The sequence below is a fragment of the Eschrichtius robustus genome, chromosome 20 (genome assembly GCF_028021215.1).
Source record: "Eschrichtius robustus isolate mEscRob2 chromosome 20, mEscRob2.pri, whole genome shotgun sequence".
Taxonomy (NCBI): Eukaryota; Metazoa; Chordata; class Mammalia; order Artiodactyla; family Eschrichtiidae; genus Eschrichtius; species Eschrichtius robustus.
The window spans coordinates 8,662,452-8,689,876 of record NC_090843.1 but is presented as its reverse complement, the minus strand read 5'-3'; the positions used below and the strand labels follow the sequence as shown (position 1 = coordinate 8,689,876).

The following is a 27,425-nucleotide window of genomic DNA, read 5'->3' as shown; positions in this document are numbered from 1 at the left end:
CTAGTTCCCCGACCAGAGATCGAACCCGGGCCCCCTGCATTGGAAGCATGGAGTCTTACCCACTGGACCACCAGGGACGTCCCAGAATGAGACTTTTTAAAACGCCAATCTAGACAAGATTTTCTTCCATTCCAATGCCTCTTTCCTACAGGTTGGTGATACCAAGAGCTTAAGAGAGCCATTGTTGTCAATGTCGGCATTCATGCCAGCCTCCTGTCCCAGTCTGCAGCTGATGATGAAAATGTGATGAACCTTCTGCCTTAGCTTTGATGCTTTTTCATTAATTCACTTCTGGTAGTAAACTAGGACTGGTCTGCCACTTCAACGCCATCAGACATTTCCATCACGTTGTCTAAAAGGTCTTTGTTGTAACTGCAACCCAGGAAGAAGTGGTTGGCTCAGACCATGGAGAGGGACAGCAGCTAGCCAGGCAGCAGTAGTTGTTGGGTGGGTCGCGGTAGTCGGACAGGTGACACAGGATGAATTCCATGTGGACCTTCCATTGCTTCTCGCGCTCTAAGTGGGAGACTTGCTCCCTGAAGTTGGTTGCCTGCCACACTCCTGAAAGCAACTCCTCCACCGTGGTGCCCGCCCTTCAATTAAAATTTCTAAAAAAACAAAACAAAACCCAGATACTTGAGGTAGCAACCAATTGCAATATATGAACTTTATTTCCATCTTGATTTTAATAAAATAGTAAAAGAAACTTTTATGAAACAGGGAAGCTTAAACATTATTAACAATTAATAAATTATTTTTGACAAACAACGAGGTCTGACTATAGCACAGAGAACTATGCAATATCCTGGGATAAACCATAATGGAAAAGAATATTTTTAAAAAGGTATATATATGTATAACTGAATCACTTTGCTGTACGGCAGTAATTAACACAACATTGTAAATCAACTATACGTCAATAAAAAATAAATAAATAAAACATTATTATTAATTGTTTAGGTGGGATAATGGTATTCTGGCTAATATTGATATCTCTTAAAGAAGCCTTCTCTTTTTAGGAATACACGCTGAAATATTTGGGGGTGAAATGATGTGATCTCTGGGATTAGTGTCGGAATAATCCAGATGGGGAAAGAGAGGAGGAAGGGCCTAGATGAAATAAGGTTGGTTCTAAATTGATCATTGTTTATTATATTCCTCTGTACACTTTTGTATGTGCTTGAAGTTACCTATAGGAAAATATTTTTAACAGAAAAGATGGTTTGTCACCACTGAGGATGACAAATCATGGCATAATCACAAATAAGGTATTGAAAAATGTCTCAAGAAAATAAGATACACAAACAGTAATCCCAGGGCCTGACCTGGATCACATGCCCATCCCCGAACCAATCTTTCGATCAGGGGGATCCAGAGCTCTCACTTTGCAGTTCTGGGTCATGTGATCTTAACATCTTTATTGGAGTATAATTGCTTTACATTGTTGTGTTAGTTTCTGCTGTATAACAAAGTGAATCAGCTATACATATACATATATCCCCACATCTCCTCCCTCTTGCATCTCCCTCCCACTCTCCCTATCCCACCCCTCTAGGTGGTCACAAAGCACCGAGCTGATCTCCCTGTGCTATGCAGCTACTTCCCACTAGCTATCTGTTTTACATTTGGTAGTTTATATATGTCCATGCTACTCTCTCACTTCGTCCCAGCTTACACTTCCCCCTCCCCGTGTCCTCAAGTCCATTCTCTACGTCTGCATCTTTATTCCTGTCCTGCCCCTAGGTTCATGAGAACCTTTTTTTTTTTTTAGATTCCATATATATGCGTTAGCATATGGTATTTGTTTTTGTCTTTCTGACTTACTTCACTCTGTATGACAGACTCTAAGTCCATCCACCTCACTACAAATAACTCAGTTTCGTTTCTTTTTATGGCTGAGTAATATTCAATTGTATGTATGTGCCACATCTTCTTTATCCATTCATCTGTCGATGGACACTTAGGTTGCTTCTATGTTCTGGCTATTGTAAATAGTGCTGCAATGAACATTGTGGTACATGGCTCTTTTTGAATTATGGTTTTCTCAGGGTATATGCCCAGTATTGGGATTGCTAGGTCATATGGTAGTTCTATTTTTAGCTTTTTAAGGACCCTCCATACTACGAATAGTATCTTTATTTTATTTTTTTTAGAACATTCAAACTTTTTTTTTTAATATGTGGCAAAATTTTAAAGTCTGATAATTTTTATTTTTTGGGGTTTTTAAAATTAATTTTTATTGGAGTATAGTTGATTTACAATGTTGTGTTAGTTTCAGGTGTACAGCAAAGTGAATCGGTTATACATATACATATATCCACTCTTTTTAAAGTTCTTTTCCCATATAGGTCATTATAGAGTATTGAGTAGAGTTCCCTGTGCTGTACAGTAGGTTCTTATTAGTTATCTATTTTATACATAGTAACGTATATATGTCAATCCCAGTCTCCTAATTTATCCCTCCCTCCCCTTTCCCCCTTGGTAACCATAAGTTTGTTTTCTACATCTGTGACTCTATTCCTGTCTTGTAAATAAATCCATTCGTACCATTTTTTTAGATTCCACATATAAGTGATATCACATGATATTTGTCTTTCTCTGTCTGACTTACTTCACTCAGTATGACAATGTCTAGGTCCACCCATGTCACTGCAAATGGCATTATTTCATTCTTTTTAATGGCTGAGTAATATTCCATTGTGTATATATGTACCACATCTTCTTTATCCATTCCTCAGTCAATGGACATTTAGGTTGCTTCCATGTCCTGGCTATTGTAAATAGAGCTGCAATGAACGTTGGGGTGCATGTATCTTTTGGAATTATAGTTTTCTCTAGATATATGCCCAGGAGTGGGACTGCTGGATCATATGGTAGCTCTATTTTAGTTTTTTAAGGAAACTCCTCACTGTTCTCCATAGTGGCTGTACCAATTTATATTCCCACATGAACAGTATCTTTAAGTAGTATCATTAACATACATGAACAAATTCCCAAAGCCAGTAATTTGAAGGAAACAATACTCATCTAGATGCATAAGTTATGGTATGTTTGATTGTTTCACAATCAGTTCTAGGGATTTCCCTGGTGGTCCAGTGGTTAAGACTCCGCGCTCCCAATGCAGGAGGCCTGGGTTCCATCCCCGGTCAGGGAACTAGATGCCGCATGCCACAACTAAGATCCCGGATGCCGCGACTGAAAGATCCTGCATGCCACAACTAAGACCCAGCACAGCCAAGTAAATAAATAAATATTTTAAAATAAAAATAAATAAATAAATAAAATCAGTTCTATTGGGTGTGTATCCAAAATCTATAAGAAACAGTACTGGGCACCACGCTTCAGAGTTAAGCAGAAAGATCCAGTCCTTTTAACACACGTGCATGGAGTTCTTATTATGTGTCAGATGCTGTGTGAGGCATAAAGATGAGCACGTATGGAGGGGGAAGTGGAGACGTGTATCGGGATCAGGTTTGGCTGCCAGTGACCAAAAGCCCAAAGTAAAAGTGCCTTGACAAGATAGAAGTCTGTGTCCCTTGCATGTGAATGGAGTCCAGGGTGGGAATGACACCTCCACCATCACTGTCAATGGCCAACTCCCAAAAGACCACCAGAATGCGGATGCAGGTGGCCTCAGGTCTCATCATCAGGGACATGGGTTCCTTCTGTCTTGCTGCTTTGCCATCATCATGATGTATCCTGTACCTCCGGCAAGTAGGAAGAAAGGCTGAAGAGGATCAAATGTCCTTCCTCGAATGATGCTTCCTTGGAAGCAGTGTGTGTGCGTGCAGTAGTGGGTGTGTGACAAGCAGAGCAAAGGACAGTGCTGCAGCACAGACCACGTGGCTGCTCCTGTCTTCAGCTGCGCACCTGCTCTCTTCCTCAGACAGACTCTCTCTAAGGTCATATTATGAGAGTATCTGAAACACCTTGAGTGAGTCCCTAGCTTGAGGAGTGTCTGTGTCCCCTCTTACTTGGTAGATGGAAGCCCTGCCGGGTACTGTGTAAAGGCCATGTATCAGGTGTCCTTGTGATGGAAACGGAGGATTCCCAAGCTCTGGCATCCACAGCAAGACACTCGGGTTCCTTTGGGTTGCTCAGCTGAGTCCCCACTAGGAGCCTGAGTCTGAAGCTGCCGTTCCTGGTGGTCACTCTGGCTGACGACAGGATGCGGCATCTACAGCCTGGACAGAGACCCTGTGGCCTGTTACTTCTTCCCCAGCAGGATTAACCTGAGCTGGGGACACTGTTACTGGTCCCTCCGACCACATCTTCTCCATTGATCTTAGCACAATATGAAGAGTCATCTCAAGGAAAGCATGGGAAGTTGTTGACACCAAGAGGATTGGGTCATTGCAGGAAAGACACTGGGAGACAAGTGACGGTCTTAGCTAAAATTTCAGCCTGCAGAACCCAACCTCATCCCCACAACAGCGAGATACATAGGAGGTAAGTCTGAATGACCCCTTTGAACATTACTAAGTGGCAGGGTCAATGAAATATTTAGGCTGTGCTGAGAACACCTAGTTCTGATTCTCTGGTAGCCCTACCCACCTTGGCATTTGCACCTTGCACTTTGGCCAGCTACTGGGACGTGTCAGGTCTCTTCCACTTCTGGAAGGGATCACTTTCTCATTTGGTAGTAAAAGGGTAAAAGACAGCCTTGCAAGGCATGACAGATTATCCTGACATGGACCAGCTGGCAAGGTTTCCAGCCTGGAAAAGTACGAAAAATATAGGTTACCCTACAGGCACAATTTCTTCATCCTGCTCTGGCAGTCATCCAGTGGTCTTGAGCTAATACCATTGCATCATTCCCAACCTGGGAAAACTTCAGGCCAAGAAACCAGATCTGCAAAAGTTATCATCCAGCCTTACATATTTCTAAAATATTTCATTTCAACCTGGAGAGGCAAAGCTCCCCATATCTTAATTGGTTTCCCCACCTCAGAGTCTTTCCTCTTCCAAGGCACTCTCCATGCTGCTGGCAAAATTCTCTTTCAAACACACACACACACACACACACACACACACAAACTCACTCCTTTGCTCAAAATCTAACACTGACAACAGAGATAAATTTAAGCTTCAAAGCCTGCCATCCGAGGTCTTCTATAAATCTTTCCTTTGTCCAGAATGATTTTAGTTTCATCTCCACTTTATCTGCTCATTTATTTATTCCTTCGTTAACTCAGCAAAAATGTATTCAGCCCCGTAATTTATTCAGACACCATATTTAGCACAGGAGTGTGGGAAGATCCACTATATAAAAACAGATTTTCCTTCAAGGAGCTCAGCCTACTGCATGGGACAGACATGTAAACAGTGACGACCACACAGCCTCTTAAGCTCTGTAACCCCTCCCCAAAGCCTTTCCTTTTCCTCTTCTTCTCCTCTGTGTCTAAGCACTTGACACTTCCACCGTAAGGCACACTGCCTGAAATGAGACTGTAAATGAATTGGGTCTGTCTCTCCCCTCCAGTTGTAAGTTGCTTGGGTCCTGGGATCACATCCACTCATGTTCTTCTGCCTATGCGCTTGGCATTTTCCAGAACCCTGTTAAATACTGGTTGGGTTGAAGTGATGAGTCTTCAATTAGGCCTTTATTCTGTGTGCATTAAACACGTCTCTCCACCCCCTGCACTGAGCTGATACGTCCTTGGGAGCCGTGCTCTCAGCACCTCACCCCACCCCCCTGTGCTGTCCCCTGTGTCACCAAGCGAGGACATCAAGCTTAGGGAAGCAGCCCAGCTTAAGAGAATTGCTGCCGTGTGCCCTGGAAAGCATAGCACTCATCCAATGAGATTTAGGACAAGAAAGGATGACCTGAGCCCTTTTAGCTTCTGGCTCAGAGGAATAAAAATAGGCAACGCAATCAGACTGTTTTTTGCTTTGTTTCTCTCACAGAATATTGTCCTTGCTTCTCCTACCCTGGTGCAGCTGTGTGGCGCTTTCATAGGCCAGATGGGGACTTAGATTAGCAAGTCAGCAATTCATCCCCGGCTACTCCACCTTGGGTCACACCAGGTAGGGTGGGGTGGCCTCGCACACGGAAAGGAGCGCTAACAAGGGACAGACCACAGGCCACGGAACAAGGGGTGACCTGGTGAGGATAAGCAGAGCGCCCCAAATTCGATTAGTAAAGCAATTTTCCCAAGGCTAAATATGGACGAGAATATCCTCCACCTCAGTTCTGTGGGCAGAGACTGGACTGCACAGGGAAGAGATGGACAGGACCCGTCGGAGCCCAGAGCTCCCCCGCTTCCTCCTTGACGTGGGTGAAAGACAGGGCCACGTCAGACCCTCAAATCGCCTATCCCCCCAACCACTTTTTGTCTGTGGGGGGAGTGTTTATTTGGGGTGCATCCCACAGCCAGGCATCTTACAGCTCTGCCTCCAGAATATTCTGTGACCTCCTGCTGAGAATCACACATCTGCTCATTTCACACCTGCTGAAAATTCCATCTCCCCTCCCTTCCCACCATGGCAGGGCCTGTGTGCCTGATTGGGCCCCCTCAGTAGCCCAAAGCAGCTTTCAGGATTTTTCTTTTCTAAAGGGAAAAAAAACAAAACAAAACAAGTTTTCTAAAGTCGGAAGTTGACGGGATTTGGTGTCAGAAAAATGTATCTCATAAGGTTGCTAAGCTGAGATAAGAAAATATTTGTGAAACCGCTTTGGAAATGGTTAGGCTGTATGTAAATGCTTCCCACAGCCAGGCATCCTACACAGCTCTGCCTCCGGAATGTTCTCTAAGCATAGATTATTCTCCTGCCTACCCCTGTGGTTGGTTACCAACATCATCCTCTATTATTTAGATAAGTCCTTCCCCCATCTTAAATTTCCCCCAAACGGAAAAATAATATGAAGAGTGTTGTTCAAAAGATCAGTTCTCACTTGAATGGCTGTAACCACAGACATGCTGAAACAATACGGGGTCTTTCTTGGTAAACCACTTTCCATAATTACGAGCTACATAGGACTTGAAGGGATCAGGGGATGCCTGCAGAGACGGTCATCTTGCTTAGCTGGATACAACAGTCCCTGCCACCCTCCAAATTCACAAAGCTCACTGGAGCAAACGCCCAAGCGTGAATGCATAACTGATCCTAACAGAGACGTGCCTGCCAGCCTTGATCCCGCCGTGACCGCTGACAAGTACTGTGCTCCTGCCAAAGAGTGACCCTCGGCTGCCTCCAGGACACCAGCCAACCTTCTGCCACTCCCCAGAAACGTGCAGCACTCTGATGCAAAACCAGGAGCCTGCTCGCCCTCACTCCTTACCCCCAGGGACACAAGCTACACCTCTGAACTTTACTCAGCAGATTTACCACCTAGGCTCAGGAAGCACCTGGGGCTGGTGTGTTAGTTTCCTGGGACTGCTGTAACAAATTGCCACAAACCAGGTGGCTTAAAACAATAGAAATTTATTCTCTCACAGTTCTGGAGGAAAAATCAAGGTGCTGGCAGAGCCGTGCTCCCTCCTGAGGCTCTAGGGGAGGTCACTTCCTGCCTCTTCCAGATTCTCGGGCCCCAGGCATCCCATGTCTTAGGGCTGCATTCATGTCCTCTAGTCTCTGCAACTGCCTTTTCCCTGTGTGTCTCTGAATGTCCTTTCTCTATAAGGACACCAGTCTTTGGATTCAGGGCCCCGCCCCCCAAATCCACAACGAGCTCCTCTTCCCTCCAGATCCTCAACTTAACTGTATCTGCAAAGACCCTATTTCCAAATAAGGCCATGTTCCCAGCTACCTGGGGTTAGGACTTGGACACATCTTTTGGGGGCAACCCCCATTCCACCCTCTACAGTTGGTTAGAACCGAAGTCCGGTTGGAGGGAAGGGGGCACTTCCTGCACGCTCCCCTTTCACTGCATCACCGGTTCAGCCTGAAGGTGAGAAGGTGCTTGCAACCCATGGGGGGGCCTCCAGGACTCCGAGGGCACGTGCTCTTGCCTGACCTCCAACAAGCGTGGCTTTAAGGAAAGTGAGGCCAAAAGAAGGCCAAGGCGGGCCTACAGTCCACTTTAGGGCCCGGGCTCTGAAAGAGCCAGACAACAAAGACCCTGCTCTCGGGACTTCCCTGGTGGCGCTGTGGTTAAAAATCCACCTGCCAGTGCAGGGGACACGGGTTCAAACCCTGGTCAGGGAAGATCCTACATGCCTCGGAGCAGCTAAGCCCGTGCGCCACAACTACTGAGCCTGTGCTCTAGAGCCCGTGCTCTGCAACAAGAGAAGCCACGGCAATAAGAAGCCCGCGCACAGCAATGAAGAGCAGCCCCCGCCCCCGCTCGCCGCGACTAGAAAAAGCCCGTGCGCAGCAACGAAGACCCAACACAGCCAAATAAATAAATAAGTAAATAAATAAATAACAATTAAAAACAAACAAAAAAGACCCTGCTTGGCTCCCGGGGCGGCCTCCGCGGTGGGTGGGCCTTGCTCAGAGGCTCACCACGTGCATCTGCAGAGGAGCTCGTCTCCGGGGACCCCCTCGGGCACACAAAGGGCTTCTCTGAGGACCAGCCTCTGGGCAGCTCGGGGGAGCCTTCCAGGAACCCCTGTGATGCTGGCAACCTGGGCTCATTCTACACCCAGGGAAACTGAGGCACAAGGAGGCCTGCTTAAGCCCCACAGAGAATTCAGATCTTTGGAGGCAGTGGGTGGTGCCTCTCACCCCATATGGTAAGTGAATATGGTACCCTAGTTAAGTTAGTTATGGTTTAATAACAGCCCCCTCTGCTGCACACTGGCTGTATTGGCCGGCCGCTAGGCAGGGATCCTCATAAGAGCCCATTTTACAGGTGGGACACCAAGACACACACAGTGACTTCCAGGGCAGAGAATGTGACCCTAACACTGTTTGACTCCAACACTCACATGAGTGTTTCTGTTGCATTAACCTCTCTCTGCAGAGGTTAAACTCATTGTTTCTCCTTTTTGTTCTTTCTTCCAACTCCCCAGGTTCAAGACCTGAACGCCCAGGTGTCGTGGTGAAATGCCCATCACCCCTAAGCACATAGGCATGTGGCTGCCCAGGTGGCATCCGACTGGCAGTGTGGGAGCACCTGATGGACAGACACACCTGCGAGTCCCTGGATATTCTGCTGAGCTCGCAAACCGGGAACGTATCTGGCCTTAAGATATTTCCATATGACCTCTGTGTTGCAGTCAAATAGGCTTGACTCATACATTCTTTAAATAGCAAGTGGCAATAACCTGTGTGACTTTTTAATGTTCCATTTATTCTTCCATCCGCTAATTGTTCTGAGATTTATAATAATGGAGTTCCCAAGCGCCTGGCACATGACATAATGGAGGCCAAAAAACCCTGATTAAGTTCAAGTTTGAGAATGCTGAATGAAATTAAAGGTACCCTTAACTTGGTGAAAATAATAGAAAGGTTTTATTCCCCTTTCTTGTTCTTTAAATCCACTTATTTTTATGTCCCAGCAGCAAAGACTACGAGGCCAACTGGGGTCTCGATACAAAGCAAAGCTTGCTCTCTGATGGAAGACATTGAACCCTCTGCCTTAGTTTCTGCATCCTTTGCATTACACAGTTTAGCAACTGTACAACAGGCTGAAAGAAACCGATGATTTCTCTGCAGCTGGTTCAAACTTGCTGAAAGTGATGCTGAGAAAATTTATGGATGCAGGAAAACCCGACGTACCTCCAAGTGGCTTCTCTTACCCCCACCCTCAGATTTGCAATGCTGGGATCCAAGACATCTTCAAAACCATTTCATTCATCTTGGCCAAGCCCTTAAATGTTTAAGAAGTCTCATGAATGGATAAAGAAGATGTGATACATATACATGATAGAATATTACTCAGCCATAAAAAAGAATGAGATAATGCCATTTGCAGCAACATGCATGGACCTAGAGATTATCATACTAAGTGAAGTAGGTCAGAAAGAGAAAGACAAATACCATATGATATCACTTATACGTGGAATCTAAAATATGACACAAATGAACTTATCTATGAAACAGAAACAGCCTCACAGACATAGAGAACAGACTTACGGTTGCCAAGGGGGAGAGGAGGTGGGGGAGGGATAGTCTGGAAGTTTGGGGTTAGCAGACGCAAACTATTATATATAGAACGGATAAACAATAAGGTCCTGCTGTATAGCACTGGGAACTGTATTCAATATCTTGTGATTAAACCATAATGGAAAAGAATATGAAGAAGAATGTATATACTGTGTCACAGAATCACTTTGCTGTACAGCAGAAATTAACACAACATTGTAAATCAACCATACTTCAATAAAATAAATTTAAAAAAATTTTTAGATGTTTGAGAAGTCTGCATCAAATAATGTCCGATAAAAGCTTAGCGCTCTTCGTGGTTAGGGACATGATAAAACTTAATTCTGAGCCATAACACCTTAAGAAAGGAATTTTATTAGCCAAGGCAGGGAGCCCTGTGACCCAACTGATAGGCATACCTGAGGAAATTCAGGCCCCATGACTGCCAGCTGGGACTTGTTCGGCTCTTGATGTTCCCAGAGATAAAACAATACCCTGAAGCAGAAAAAGAAGGCTTTTGTTCCAGCTTAGACCGTGATTATTTTCCATGAAGGAGCAGAAAGGTTTCATAAACAGAGGGGACCCATGGACACAGCTCCTGCCAAAGCTCTCAACTGTGGTTCCAACCACAACAAGGGTGATTTAAAAATTTTAAATATCAATGTAATTTTTTAAATTATAAAATAATATACGCTACAGCAGACTGTCTACACGGCATCCACTGCCCATGTCTTCCTACCCAAGGCCGGACTCTGCTCAGGTGCCCACCCTCCTTCACATGCGGGGGCGGCGGAACTCCAGGGGAAGCTGACCCTGCCCCAGCTCTGGCAGGCAGACCAGGGAAATCTAAGGCATCCCCCTTCTCCCAGGGACTGATTTAGGAGTGGGCATGGAACCCAATTCTGACCGATGAGACCCACAGGGAAGTCTGCTAGCGGGTTCCGGAAGGGCTCCTGCCGTCTAAAAAGGAGACACCGAAAAAGACAGCCCATTTCTGTGTCTGGGCACTGCTGTGTCCACTCTGCTTCCTGGGACTGTGACACCTGTGCTGTGCCCACGAGGGGAAGTGGCCTTTGATGGGGATGGGGGGTCCTGGGGCCACAGAGAGTAGAGGTGGAGGGAACAGAGCAGGTCTTTGGTGACACGTCGCCGCCGTGCCTGGGGCTCCCCTTCCTGCTAGACTTCCCGTCATGTGCCCTTGTCAATGTCCGCATTGTGCAGTCCAGCTTGAGGAAGGGTTTTCTGTTCCTTGTCGCTAAAAGCAACCTGAGCCCACACTTGTTTTAGAAACGTGTTGAAATGCAGAAATGCATAAAGAGGAAAATAAAAATCACCAATCCTCCCACTATCCAGTAACAACCATAATTTATGTTTTGTTGCTCTTCCATCACCTGTTGGTGGTGCTAATTGTGATATATAACTACAGAAGGCATACACTTGCTTTTTGTAAAAAATTCAGAGAGAACAACAGTTGAATACAGAAATAGCCGCTGTAACCCCAGCCCCTCAGTGACGGACTCTTGGCAGTTTGTCATCTATTATGGAAATTTCCCCCACAATGTCAGTGTTTTCTAATGTAATTGGTGTTCCTGAAGGATGAATTGCTCACCTAACCTCTTGAGCCCATACGCAGGTAAACTGTAGTGTGACTCAGACTAGCAGAACGTCTGGGCTGTGAGAGCCGGAAGCCGGGAGGAGTAAAAGGAACGGGGGAAGGAGTTTCCCCTCCTTTCTGCAAGCAGGGCTGGCCTGGGCAGAGGAACAAAGTGGAGAGATCCGGGGCCTCGAGCACAAAAGGATCTGGGTTCAAAGTCCTAATTCACTGTGGAAGGCTTTGTGACCTTGGGCAGGTCCCTTAACCATTCTGAGCCTATTTTCGCAGCTGTAAAATAGGCATAGTAATGCCTAACAGAGTTGTAAGGGTTGGAGATAATGCACGTGGTACAGACGCAATAAATGGTAGCCATTATTCAAAGTATTTGCCAACTTCCCATTTCTCTTTCTGGACTCTTCTACTACATCCTGAACGTCTCTTTCTACCCCCCCCCCATCCCACCGCACCACCCCCAGCTGTCTTTGCTCCATCTGTATTAGCCAGGGGGTTCTTAGTAGCAGACAATAGGATCCACTCTAGCTAGCTCAAGCCAGAGGTGGTTTCTGAAGGGCCAGAGGGCTCACGGAATTGCTGGGCAGACGGGGGCTGCAAGCACTAGGCAGGCTTCCAGGAACAACCGACTCCCCGAGTCACCCTGGCTCACCAAGGGAGCTGCCACCTCACCAGGATCAGGAAGCTGCCAAGTCTGCTTGGTCTCCAGAACCGGGCTCCCTCTGCCACGATCCATGCCAACAAAATGATGCCCTGTTTCCTGTCTCTGTCTCCACGTGTCAGTCCTGAGTCAGAATCCCCTGCGGGAGCATGTGATTAGTTGAATCTAAATCGCACATCTGAACCCCAGTAGGTTTTATATTTCTGCATTAGAAAGGGGATACCTACAGTCTGGAAATCTGATTATGGTCAGTATGTGGAGAGAAGTCTCAAAACCTTGGGGGCAGCCTCAGATTCTGGGTGGGGAGCAGGCCAAGGACACATGCTCAGAAATGCTGTACCTCTGTCCTTGTTCCTCGGAGATGGCATTGTGAGACGCTCCAGTTACATCCTTGGCTGAGCTCATATGTGAGAGGCAAAGCCAGGTGATTCAACATCCATCCCTAGGGACAGTGTTTAATGGGTCCTTCAACTTGCACTTTTAAGAAGATGCTTGGGTTGTGGGGTTCAGGACATGCTCCCCCGCAATACTGCCCCTTGGTATATTAAATATTTTAAGCTGAAGGAGTTTGAGAAAATGGCAGAAGCAGGAAGTTCACACTGACCTTCCCCTCCTGCTCCCCTGAAACAGGTCATAAAACCCTTATGGAAGAGGTGCCCACCCTAGACCCAGAGGAAAGGAGCATCCTTACCTCCTAAGACAAAGGGACACCAGGAAGAATCCAAATGGGCCATGCAAAGTTTCCACCAGTTTGCTACACTCACTTCATACTCTTTGACCTATCAGATTCCTCCACGACTGTCCACCCCATCAAACCTAGCAAGAAATACTCAGGTTTAACTGTTTCTTTGGGTCTTCATTTCTGTAGGAAGGCTCCTGTGACGCATAAAATTGACATTACATACATTTGTATGCTTTTCTCCTGTTCATCCGTCTTTGTCAGTTTAATTTTCAGACCCAGCCAGGGACCCTAAGAGAGTCAAAGAAAACTTTTTCCTTCCCTACATTTGTCAACTCTAATCTCCGATTCATGACATTTTGGGCAGTATAACAAATGAGTTGAAATTGTTTTCGGTGCAGTGAAGGAAAATATTATGAGTAAGGGCAAATGCAGCCTGAGGGTCAGAGCAGCGTGTAAAAGTCCTCATGATCAGAGTTTTGAAATTTTTCCTGTTTTTTTTTTTTTTTTTTGGCCGCACCCCACAGCATGTGGGATCTTAGTTCCCCGACCAGGGATCAAACCCATGGCCCCTGCATTGGAAGTGTGGAGTCTTAACCACCGGACTGCCAGGGAAATCCTGTTCTTGCTTTTTTAAGCTGCTGCCTTTTCTCTGGAAAACTGGATCAGAACATATTTGTACAGACTCTGATTTTTCTAATAATTACAGCCTTTGCTCCCAGAGAGATGAGAGCCGGTAGGTGTGAGCACAGGCTGGCTGATGTAATCCAGGGATTACACACGTGATAGGAGTGTGAACTGCTGGAGTGTAACAGCCCTTCAAGACAAGCCAGCCGGCGGCCCTCTTCTTATAGATGAAGACACTACTCATTGTCTGCGATTGTAGATGATATTTTGCATTCACTTATCATAAACGATTTCATCGAATATTGACTCGTTTTTCTGACGGGCGGATAAAAGGAAATGCTGCCTTTTGTCCTGCCAGAGAGCTGGCATCCTCGACAACAACGCAGACTGCTCTCCCACAGGGATACCAGCTCCTTTATGAGGTTTTCCTCCAGCTGATGCAGTGATTTGAGAGTCATCCTTTCAACTCCTGAAAGAAGCGGGTATTTGTTCCTGGGTAGGACAGAGGCCTGAAATTCACTCATAACCCCTAAGGAAAGGCGGCCTAGTGATCATCTAGACTATTTTTCTTCCCCCGTCGCTGCATGCAGAGGTAGCTCTTGGGACCCTGCTTAGGAAGGCAGCAAAACCAGGGCTTCCTTCATCTTGTGGAAGATGATGGGATGGTTACTGGAAGATACTAGTTATTTCTTTCTTGTTCTAAACCCCCTGGTATTACATTGCCAGTCAAAGCCTGTGCTCCCTGCATAATAAGATAGGAATGCTGTGCAGAGACGATGCTAATGGCAGCTAAATATAGATGGCAGCTTCTAGGTGCATGTGTGCCTGCACAAACACTAGAACAATTACGGGAAGAAGCCTTCCACGCTGCATGGTTATAACCTTGACTTTAGGAAAGCATGAACTTTTCTGGCTGGGCCCAGGGCTCTCCTTCTGTTAAATGGCATTCCTGGACGGGCAGCTGGAAATGCTCTGTCCTTTGTTACCCTTTGGACTTGGTGGCGCCCGGGATGTTATTACGTAACAGAAAAGTGTCTTTTGTCACTCGGAAATGCATGGGGCTCAAAGGACAGTCCTACATGGGTGGAGATTAATAGGCCTCATTAATTAGTCACATTCCTTCCCTTCTCCATCCTTTATAATCAGGGCGTCAGACATCCCTGTTGGCCTGAGATAGTCTCAGTTGATGCCTAGGGACTCAAGGGAATTATCAATAACGTCCCCTTTCACTCTCAGAAGTGACCTGGTTGGGTGATAAATTTTTATTTTAATTTAATTTAATTTTTTAATTGAAGTATAGTTAATGTACAGTGTTGTGTTCGTTTCAGTGTACAGCAAAGTGATTCAGTTATACATATATATATATATTCTTTTTCAGATTCTTTTCCATTATAGGTTATTTCAAGATAGTGAATATAGTTCCCTGTGCTATACAGTAGGTCCTTGTTCTTAATCTATGGGTGATAAATTTTTTTTTTTTTTTGGCCATGCCACACAGCATGTGGGATCTTAGTTCCCCAACCAGTGATCGCACCCTTGCCCCCTGCAGTGGAAGCTCGGAGTCTTAACTACTGGACTGCCAGGGAAGTGGGTGATAAATTTTAAGATCACTGATTTGTAATCCTTAAGGAGAAGGAGGGAGACAACACCGCTTTGTAGGTGTGGACCCCCTGAGAGCCAGCCTGGCTAAGAGGGCTTTAGGTTGAAGAAAGAATAGGGAGAAGCAGCTTTTCCAAACCCTTCTAAAGAGCTGTCTGTTGTACCCATCCTCAGTGGCTCTAAGTGGCCACATACCCCCAGCTTCTGGGGCATTGGGGTGATCGGACTAAGCCAGGGAGACCTGTTGGCCTAGGCAGTATGGCCAGACTGGAAAAATCAAATGGTTCCTGCCATCCAGTTGACCCTGGAGCTGACCAAGGTGAAATGGTCACCTTGCTGCTGGCCTCCAAGCCTAAGGTCATAGTTCAAGAGAATGTCAGAACTAGGCTTGTGCAGGGGGTGCTGGCCATCTGTGGGGCTGGTCTTGTTTGTAGAGTCTTCTCCCCATGCGGGGTTGTTTCAGGGCCCATTGTAAAAAGCCAAATCATTCCCCGCTCTACAAAGATTCTCACCTAGAGTGATGAGAATGAAGGGGGAAGGACTGGGTGATAGCCTTAAGGGAGTCTCAAAGATCTGATGCCTCCAAACTAAGCCCTTTCTCTCCAATCCACTGGGATGAAGGACTTTCTAATCCCTCAGCCCTTCCGAATGTGTCTTCCTGCAAGAGGTGGCCAGTGCCAATAGGGGGCTGAGTTTTCTTGGGCAATCTGTTGGTGACAGGCCAACTCCATGGGGAAGATTCTCATCTAGGGCTTGATCTTGAAGTTACTCTCTAATTCATCAGCTCTGTGTAAAAGCTATAGAGCACATCGACCACCATTAGGCTGTCAAAACATTCATTCAGCTGATGAGACTAGCTTAGGGCTTTAAAAATTACCAGTCTTTTGCAAAGATGTTGGTTGGGTTTCTGCATACACCCAAAAAGTGCCTTTGCATAGAGATTATTTCAGTAGCATTTACTGCAGAAAATAAAGACTGGAGACTGTCGGCTAGATGACATTCCACAGACCCAGAGATAACCAACTGTGGCAAAAGAAAAGGATGCTCAAGATTTAATTTTGTAAAGATGGGGTGTTGGCCTGGAATCACATTCCAAAAATTCCTCCTACCCGCAGACCAGCTCCCATCACACCCACAGCATTCGAGATGAGGTGGGGTGAGAAATTCTACAGTTGGCTACTGAGTATCCTGCCGGGCACCTCCTCTGCGGAAAAGTCTGTGAAATTCTAAGATTGTTCGAACATGCCATTACTGATAAAAACGTCCTTTCAAATCCCAAGTCAAAACTCCTGACTTTTAAGCAAATTTATGCCTATGCTAGTTTTCAAACTCGTAAAGCACAATATGGAAACAATGATAAAAATATGAGATTTTAGTTTTGCTGTGTCCCAGGAGCCAAGGGCTGAAAACCTGGTCCATGGTGCCATCTGAGGACTTGCTGTCCCAGGAGCACACGCCTCTCTAGGACTTTGAGCTTCTTCCACCTGGAATGTCTCTTTTCCCCATCTCTGCCCTCTGAAATCCCATCCCATCCGTCCGATGTAAAGGTCAGAATTCATTCCTCCTTCCTCTGGGTTCTGGATCTGGTTTTGCTCACACCATTATTAAAGCTCTCATAAGACTACGCCTTGGATAGAGACCCCTCACACACCCCATCCAGCAGCCAGAGCCCGAAACAGCCATGCGAATTTTTGTAACATTTCAAAATATGTGAGGCAAAACTTTTCACTCCTTTCTTTTCATTTTCTTTACCACACAATGAACTGACTTCAAAACAGGCCTTGTTAAAGAGGATTTTAAATATAAGTGTTGCTTGATTCTGACAAGTACTCTTAGATCCTTGGAAAACATCTCCCACGACCTCTCCCGTTGCTGATTTTGTTCCTTTTCATTTAAGAGACGGTGATTTGTTTTCTGGGTTGTAAAAGCAAGAGAACACTCTGCTTTGGTTGCAATAACTCACGGGGTAGTCAGAGCAAAATGTCCCTTTACTTGGAGGTGGGCGGCATCAGAGAAGGGCTTTAGCCACCCAGAGTGAAGGCCCCAAGAACCCCTTCTCCCCCCCCCATACACACCCCCAGCCAAGAGCAAGGGTCTGTCTGATCCCAAAAGGGCCTGAAACAAGTGCAGTCATTGGTGAAAACACCTTGAGCCCAAACTTAGTTGCCACCGGCAAACGCAAAGGACAAACAGCATCTGCAGATGCTCTCAGCCTGACTCTTCCCGGTGTAAAGACCCCACATTTGAGTTTACCAGTTCATTTGAAACGGGTGGAGGGTCAGACCCAGAAAGGAGCTGGCAGGGGGCAGTCTTCTGGAGTGAATGATTAAAATAAGTGGCTAAAACTCTGCTCAATATTATGTAATAACCTAAATGAGAAAAGATTTTGAAAAAGAATAGATACACGTATGTGTATAACTGAATCACTTTGCTGTACACCTGAAAGTAACACAACGTTGTTAATCAACTATACCCCAATATATAATAAAAATTAAAAAATAAGTCAATAAAATAAAATAAGTAGCTAAAGATAAAACAAGAGTACAGCTCTGTGCCTGCGAACTGAGAGGACCTGTGATCCTGCGGTTGATGCCCTTGAGCCTCCAGAAGTTGCTCCAGGGACCCCATGTTTTGTTTGAAGTTTGTGCCTGACTCTTGAGTCATGAGGGATGGGGGTGGGGGAGTGGCTCCTAGGATCTCTAGGATAATGACTTTTATCATAGATACCCAGGCGGCCACACAAATAGTGTCGTGAAAAAGATGTCACTTAGGCAGAGGCGGCAGGCTGGGCTTTTGCATCTCTTTTCCACCCAGGGCGACCTTTACTGATCTTATTTGCACCCACATTTAGCAGCCGGGATCTCTCTCCTGAGACCAGAAGGCGTGTGCCTGGGAGTATGTTAGCCCTGTGAGTAGGGTAAGAGGCTGTGTTTATTATATCAGAGTTGGGAGCAACTATGGCAGAAGACACATTAAGACACAGTAAGAACTCGTGTCTCAGGTGTAACTCCTTGGGTAGCATGAAGCCTTAAGGGTCTTCTTCACTTGTGAATTGTTGTTTGTCCCAAAGGCGGTGATAACCTCAGACTAGCAGTATTTCAGGGACAGGTGATCAGGGAGACAAACTTATCTCGGTTGGCATTTCTTAACTTGTTCTTTATCGAGTCTGTGGCTGCAGATGCGTTTGGGGTGCATTCAGCCTGTGACCCAGAAAGTACCCAAGAGAGGAGGGCTGGCAAGGAAGGCAAAGGGGTGACTTGGAAGAAACCCATGCCAACTTCACACTCTCAGCGGTTCTGTGGGCAGAAGACGTGCTACCCCTCACAGACCCTGGGAAGGTGACCAGGCAACCCCCTGCAGAAAGGAATGTTAAGGTACCGCTGGCAAGTTTCCAATACTGCATCCCCAAAATGTAATTTGCTTGTTTCACATATTTTCAAAATTCCATAGTAAAGCATCCTTTTACTTCAAATTTTCGACTTTAAAGTTTGATCAATATTTTAAGCAGAAAAGCTGTTTTTCTGGTTAAGAAGATTACTCTGCGTGCCTGGAAGGAACAGAGAGTCTCCAAGGGCAGTGATCTGCTCAAGGCTTAGGTGCTTTTTTCTTTCTTCTTATTTATTATTTCTTCTTTTTTAAAATTTATTTATTTATTTATTTATTATTTTTAGCTGTGTTGGGTCTTCGTTTCTGTGCTAGGGCTTTCTCTGGTTGTGGCGAGCGGGGGCCGCTCTTCATTGCGGTGCGTGGGCCTCCCACTATCACGGCCTCTCTTGTTGCGGAGCACAGGCTCCAGACGCGCAGGCTCAGTAGTTGTGGCTCACGGGCCCAGTTGCTCTGCGGCATGTGGGATCTTCCCAGACCAGGGCTCGAACCCGTGTCCCCTGCATTCGCAGGCAGATTCTCAACCACTGCGCCACCAGGGAAGCCCGTCTTCTTTTTTTTAAATGGAAGTATAGTTGATTTACAACGTTTTAGGTGTACAGCAAGGTTATATATATGTATTTATATGTGTATATAATTATATATATATATTTATATATATAAGTATATAAATATACATATTTTATATATATATATATATATATACATATATATAGTGCTTTTTGTTTCATCCTTTAGAACATTGACATCTCGGGTACACTATTACCTGCCCAGGACTGTCCTGGCCAGGAGGCTGACCACACCTTGGAAAGACACCGTCCATATAGACAACTGAGATTTAATTCTTCTCATCTCAGAAGCAGTATGTGTATTCCCAGGAAAACTTCTGAAGATACAGATAAGGAAAGTAGCATTCTTAACTTTGTATTATACGCTTGTGGTTGGCAGAAGGATGGCCCCCAAAGATGTCCACATCTAAAACCAGAACCTGTGAATACGTTAGATCACATGGCAAAGCAGAATGAAAGTTGCAGATGGAATTAAGGGTGCTAATCAGAGAAAAAAGGGAGATTAGCCTGGGTTACCCAAGTGGCCCAATGTAAGCACAAGGGTCCTGCCTTCAGCTTGATTTCAGCTCAGTGAGACCTCAGTCACACTTCTGACCTCCAGGACTGTAAGACAATACATTTGTGTTGCTTTAGGCCACTAACTTTGTGGTAACTTGTCACAGCAGCTACAGGAAATGAATACAGTGCCCCTCCACCCAGGTTTTTTTCTTTGCATGTGTATTTTGAACCCCCCAAAATAGGACCATACTGTACATAATATTTTCGGGTAATCTTTTATTGAAGTACAGCAACGAAACAGAGAATCACACATCCCCAGCATACAGCTGGACGATCACAAAGAGAAAACACCTGTGTGGCTACAGCCCCAGTCAAGAACTCTAACACGATTGCCCCCCGGAAGCCCCCGCATTCTGTTCCCAGTCACCCCCTCCCCAAAGGCAATCCCCTCTTGACTTCTACACATAGCCTAGCTTTCCTGCTCATGAACTTTATAAATGAAACCACATGGTATGCACACAATGTTTTCTCTTTTATTGGGGTATAGCTTACACATACCGAAAAGCACAAATTTTAGATCTGTTTTCACACATGCAGACACTCAATTAACAGCCCTGTGAATCAAGATAAGGAGCATTTCCTGTCCCCAAAGCTCCCTTTCCTCTGCTCAGCACATATACCTCTCCCCCAAATAACCAGTTTGCTGATCTCTATCACCATAGAATTACTTTTGCCTGATCTGGGGCTTTGTGGCTATAAGTGGAATCATGCAGTATGCTGAAACCTGTTTTCTTCCTCACTCATTAAATTATCATAAGCACCTTTCCACCGTACAGCTGGACCATCATTAGTTTAATCAATTTCCCCCTTTTGTGTATGGTTGCTTCCAGTTTGGGGATAATTTTAAGAATTAAATATCAAAGATGCATCAGGCTTCTTTTATTCATAGAGGCAGGCGGACCAGGGATGAAAATCCTCCCCCCCACAGCCTTCTAGCTGGGTCCTCACGCGTCATTATCACCCTTTTCCCAGAGTCACTTCCTTAACTGATCCCTGCAAGACCCAGGCTCTCTGGAGGACACTGAGGACCGTCCCCGCTGAAACAATTGTTTTCTTACAGTCCAACGATACCGGCCACTTCCTCTCCCTGCAACCCGGCAACCTCTTGGAGCTCAGTCAACTGTCTAATTACTCCAGCCAAAGAGCCACTGTTCAGAGCCTCATGTTCTAGACAGGAAAGAATGTTCCTCAGTGAATAAGTCCGCACCTCTATTCTGGGTAACACAGCAAAAGTTAAAGCGAAGCAGTTGTCCTGCAGTTGGTTCCAACTATTATGTTGTTTGCACAGAAAGCACGGAATCGAGAAGCACAGGGGAGCCTAGAGTATTCCAAGGAAAATGTTTGCAGGCTGACAAATTATGACGCCGCTTTCCCAAAATGTGCATATAGGATATTGGCATTTTCTGCATTTAGTTAATGTAGTAGATAACAATCTGTTCAACTGGAGTGAAACTGGGGGCTCTGATGACTGAAAATGAGTAGGTACTAAGCACTTGTGGATTATTTTGTTCCTTTTAGACTATATGGAACAGTACATGCTTCCAATGCCAGGCACAAAAAACAAACGGTACAGAAGGGAGATAGAAAGTAGACCTTAAGGGACTTCCCTAGCGTCCAGTGGTTAAGACTCCACGCTTCCACTGCAGGGGGGCACAGGTTCGATCCCTGGTCAGGGAAGTAAAATCCAGCATGCCGCATGGCGCGGCCCAGGAAAAAAAAAAAGTAGACCTTTAACAGTTAGTTTCAGTTTGTTCCTTTCAGAGGGAGGCAGTTAGAAAATCTGATTAAACATCCTTTACTCCTGTGTCATCAGGAGTTTTTTCTTGAGATGACCATGGTTTTAGCAGAACTGAGATGAAACATCATTCAGAACATGAAATGTCACGTTTATACAAATCATCTTATAAAACCGGGTCCCCTCCCTCTGGGCCCCTGTTTCCTTTACCTGCGGGAGTATGTGGGGTGGAAGGGGTAGAAGACAATGACAGAAATGTCAACCCCAAATTGTCCTGTGCAGAGGTTGTGGAATGGAACCCAGCAGCAAAGGCCCTTTGTCAAAGGGACTTTCGGGTGTCGCTGGCAGAGCTAGTGGGCTCCAAGGTAAAGCTTAAACAACAACCTGAACGTTTGCGTGTGTAAAACCTTTAGAAGCACTGTGGAATAAGCCCGGATGTCAGCAAGAGCTAAGACCAGCGCCTTGGGAATTCCCTGGCGGTCCAGTGGTTAGGGCTCCATGCTTTCACTGGCGAGGGTGCGGGTTCTATCCCTGGATCCTGCAAGCCAAGCAAAGCAGCCAAAAAGAAAAAAAAAAAAAAAAAAGACCGGCCCCTTTAAGTCACTGGGGTCACCCCCCCCCCCCCAGGTCTGAGCAAGCCCAGGGTCATGATTCATACTCCCTTCCCTGTCCCTGTTCCCATGTGTGCAGAGGGGAGGGTGTACTGGTCTGGTCCTCACAGCGTCCACTTCTCTTTTCCTGTCTCTTGGACTCAGTCAATCTCCCTCTCTCTCTCCTTCTACGGCTTCGGCTTCGTTAACTGGGCCTAACAGAAAATGGAAATATTGATATGTAATAGATATTTTGTACTTAAAATACTGTTAATACTTTTATATTTTGTTGGCTTAAAACCAAATGAATGAGACTCTCTCTTTACTTTGCATGGCGGTGGGAGTTGGGTACGGCCCACCTTCAAGCTCCAAGTTCACCAGCTGCCTGCCGGGCTGTCCCTGCGTCCCTGGCCCTCTCTCTCTACGAAGTAGAGAAAAGAATCGTCCAGCTTCAGAAACCTGTTCCCAGGAGTAAATGAGATGCAGGTGCCACGCTGAGCCTGTTGTCCGATGTGGGCTAGGTGATCCTTAGGTGGAAGCTATTTTAGGTTCATAGGTCTTGGTTCCTTCCCCTGTGTGTCTACAGCGTGGTTGGCTGAATAAATAAGATTCTTCATCCCTGCCCCAGAATCTGAAGTCATTAAAACCCCACACGGAGCAGCTGTTTCCTCCCATTTCGTAAGCAATTCCCTGATGGTAAATTGCATGCCTAGGGGAACAAATGAACTTTTAGGTGACGCACAAGTCCCTGGCCTTGCGCAGAGTGGAACTCTGTTGTCACACAAGGACTCACGGGCGTGTCAGATGTCAGAGGTGAGGTCAGAGCAAGGGGACACTCAGGACTGGGGCCCCGAGCCTGATACCTCCTGCCTCTAGAGCAGATCTGAGTCATTTCAATTTCCTCTTAACTTGGGAAGAGGGAAGTAGAGGGTGATTTCCTTGATTTGTACCAAAATTAGAAAAGACAAAGGCAGGTGAACGGATCCAGAATAAGAGTTTTGTTATTGTTTTATTTTCTGAACTCCCCCTTGTAGGCCTAAAAGCAGAACTTCCCAAAATAATTCAACAGTCACAAATCCTCTCCCCAGGCTGGGATCACAACTTGGGAAGACTCCTCTCTCTGGAGAGACACCCACACCCAGATGAAAATTCCCCAAACAGACATAAAACTACCATAACTCCCATCTATTCTCCTAAAGCGCCATTTATCTTTCCTAAAAGCCCTTTGCTTTCCCATAATTGTCCTTCTTCCCCTCCCGTGCCACTTCCCTTATTAAGATGGTTTATAAGCCCCCAATTCTAACCACCTCCTTGAATCACATTTTTCATAAACTCCTGCAGACCTGTGTGAATTTTAAAAATCTGTCTTTTCTTTTGCTAAACTGTGTTTTGCAGGCCCCCAATTAACAGACCTAAGAAGGCAGAAGAAACATTTTTCCTCCCTGACACTGGAGTTCACGTCTTTACTGTTAAATGTTAGAAAAAAAAATACTCAAAACCCTTGTTAGAGATGGTAAGGAGAACTGATTCCAGACTATCACAGTGGGAATGGGACCACTGCAATGAGATTTTACAGTGGGGGAGAGAGACTGGACTCAACTCGGGATACAGTGTGGGCAAGTGGAAACTTATGGAAAATTACTAAGAGGAAACATCAGGAGTAAAGGGGGTTCTGGCTGAAGTGACCTAACAGGATTCTTGGTGAAGGCAAGCTAGGGGGCTTCAGACATCACCTGGGGGATGGTGGAGGGAGAGGAACCTGATAAGTTATCGGGAGTGGGGGGTTAGGGTTTAAATTGACCCAGCGGGGCTCTTGCTAAAACTAGATTTTACAGGGAGGTGCACAGATGGGCCTAAGGGAAGGTCCAGGAGTCTGAGTAAAGTTCGGTCAAGCAAAGAATCTTTGTCATAAACTTACCCTCATTTAGTCCTTTTGAGGTTAATTTGAATGTTCTCTAAAAAGAACATATTATATAATATGATGAAAAGAGAAAAGTAGATACTATATAATGGAAAGAGGATGGTAAGTATAATTTATTACAGGCCCAGTAGGTCCTATGCGCTTTGCAGATGTCACCTCCCTGAGCCTCTCATGTTACGAGGGGGACATGGGCTCAGTGAGGGCCAGCTCCTGCCCAGGGTCCCGGGTTAGTGCCCGCTTATCACTCACAAACATGGACTGCACCCTCAGGCACTGTGCCAGGCACTGGGGCCAGAGGGGTGAACAAGACAGTCACCACAGCCCTGGGACAGACCAGCTGGCTGAGGAAAGACCCCCTCAAAGAGTAAAGCACACGGGGCTTCCCTGGTGGCGCAGTGGTTGAGAATCTGCCTGCCAATGCAGGGGACACGGGTTCGAGCCATGGTCTGGGAAGATTCCACATGCCGCGGAGCAACTAGGCCCATGAGCCACAACTACTGAGCCTGCGCGTCTGGAGCCTGTGCTCCGCAACAAGAGAGAATGCGACAGTGAGAGGACCGCGCACCGCGATGAAGAGTGGCCCCCACCTGCCGCAACTAGAGAAAGCCCTCGCACAGAAACGAAGACCCAACACAGCCATAAATAAATTAATTAATTAATTTTTTAAAAATAGGCTTTAAAAAAAAAAAAAAGCAGGTTGGGCGCAAGTGGAGGGAAGGGTGGCTGGGTGGGAGAGGAGGTCAGAGAAGGTTTTAGCTGGGCTCACCCCAAAGTTCAGGGGCCTGGGAGAGGAAGGGAGACTTAACCAAAGTCACACTAACGAGCACTTTGTTCCCACTGATCAATGGGACAAGCTGTTCAGTTCATCACTTATGGGGCCAGAAGGGGAAACTGGAGGGTGCGTGACAGACCTTGACACAGGCAAACGGGGCGGTGGCGGGGGGGGGGGGGGGACATGGATAAGTCTGCTTTAACTCCGTGGCATTAAATCTGTCACCAGAAACACAAAATGGGTGGAGGGGGTGTTTCTGAACCATCGCTGTTTTTCAGGAGCTCAGTCCCCCCTTTTGTTCAAGATGGAGTCATAAATGTCCTGAGGGGGTGAACAGGATCAAAGACAGTCTCCGGCCCAGTCAGAGCCCCTTCAGCCTAGTGATGAAGCCAAAAGCATCCTTAAAGGGGGCGTTGACAAATCATTTGGGTTTCACTGAATGATGGTTGACAGAAAAAATGAAGAACCGCCAGCCATAGTTTGAATTTCAGATAACACATTTCTATAGTATAGGCATGGCCTGTATAATATTTAGGACTGACTTATACTAAAAAAAAAATCATTGTTTGTCTGAAATTTCACTGTGTGTCCTGTATTTTTATTTGCTAACTCTGACAAACCTGCACTGAGTGGGTGCCGCAAAGTTACCCTAAAGAACACTTTTTAGCTTCTCTTGCCTGACATCGGTCTCAGCACCGTAGCTGCTCCCTACACCCACTCCCACACACCCCAGCTCTCACCACGCACTCCAGGCCCCCGGCTCCCTCTGTGTTCTCTGAACCCCTAGACCCTCCTTCTCAGCCCTTTCTCTGTAATCAATTCAGCCTCTGACCTTGTAGAGGAACACAATTTGCCCCCCCCCGCAAAAGTTGTCTCTTTGGCATGAGGATTAATTTAGGCTGATTACTTTTAAGAAACAGAAGACTCAAAGTTTTTATTTCCTTCCCCTTAACTGCCTGAAAGAATTTAGATAAAGGGCCTGAGGTATCACCAGAGGTATCTGCAAAGAATATGGAGAAATTCGGCAGGGCCTGAAGGTCAGAGTCGAAGCTGTGTCACATTGTCTCTGCGGCCCAGCAAACGTTTGTTCACCAAACATTTGCTTTCCCGTCTCCAGGTGAATTGCCTTCCTCCCCTTTGAAGTCCCAAACCCTTACCCCCAGCATCCTCTTTTGTCTCTAGCTGAAGATGGTATTTAAGGTGAGGGTTTTGGCGATTTTGGCAAGTTACTCAGTCTTCCTGGGTCTTTCCCATGTATACATGTTATTAAACTTTTGTGTGATTTCTCTCCTGTTAATCTGTCTCCTGTCACTTTCATTCTTGGACCAGCCAGAAGAACCAAGAATGGCAGAGGAAAATTTCTTCCTCCTCCACAGCCACTGCCCTGAGGCTGAAAAGTCCCAGCTTCTCAGAAAGGTGGGAGATTTTGTTTTGAATGATATTTCCCCAACGTGTGACTCCAGATTTTTTAAGCAAACAGCAAGGAAGACTTTGGGTATTTATCATTACCTCTTGCTGCACCCGCATAAGTAAGAGGCCTCATAGAACCCAGTTTACATACTCTAAGAGGCCCAGGGGCATAGACTATACGAAATTGCTACCACTACAGACTGTGCTGGGAAATTCTTCCCCAATACAGAATGCTGGCTCAAAGGAATAACATCAATGTGTATAAATACTGCCAGTAATCACAACTGTGCTTGTGTCATACACTACAGTTAAATCCACCATCCATCCATGAGAAATGTGCAAAGCAACTAACAACACCCTCCCTCACTCCTCAAAGTGTGGTCCCCAGACTGGCAGCAACTGGGAGCTAGTGAGAAAGGCAGAGTCCCAGTCCCGCCCCAGACCTACCTGCAGCTCCAGACTCTGCATCCGATAAACCTGCAGGGGATTTGTGCACATTTTTTCAGTAGCACTGAACTAGGACACTTTCATTTTTGTTCCTAGAACAAAAACACAACTAGATGGCCCTTCTTGACCAAGTCAGGTATTTAACCAAAACAGGTATGATGCCCAGGCCAAAAAGAGGGACTATAGTCCCTCTTTCTTATTAGCCTGATATAATTCATATCTTCCTTCGGGGAAGAGATTGGCATCCCTGATAAAATTCATAAGGCGTTATCTGGGAAACCAATTACCTACCCACCCAACTGACTGTCAGGACCATTAGCCATTGATTCTTACTGTATTTAACCTGACAATGATATTTTCTTATAAAATATACCTACCTAAAAATGAACTTCTTTTTTTTTTAAATTGAAGTATAGTTGATTTACAATGTTGTGTTAATTACTGCTGTACAGCAAAGTGATTCAGTTATATATACATTCTGTTTTTTAATATTCTTTTCCATCATGGTTTATCATAGGATATTGAATATAGTTCTCTGTGCTATACAGTAGGACCTTGTTGTTTATCCATTCTATATATAATAGCTTACATCTGCTAACCCCAACCTCCTACTCCATCCCTCCCCCTCCCCCCTCCCCCTCCGGGAAACAGTTTGTTCTTCTTTATGTCCGTGATTCTGTTTCTGCTTCATAGATAGGTTCATTTGTATCATATTTTAGATTCCACATATAAGTGATATCATACGGTGTTTGTCTTTCTCTTTCTGACTTACTTCACTTAGTATGATCATCTCTAGTTGCATCCAAAAAAATGAACTTTTGATTTGGCCTACAGG

At 45.7% G+C, this 27,425-nt stretch overlaps 1 pseudogene; it reads right to left on the bottom strand.

Annotated features, from left to right (window-relative positions):
- Positions 1 to 260: 260 nt before the first annotated feature.
- On the bottom strand, positions 261 to 26,611 carry LOC137755057 (CDKN2AIP N-terminal-like protein pseudogene; annotated as a pseudogene).
- Between the last annotated feature and the right edge of the window lie 814 nt (positions 26,612 to 27,425).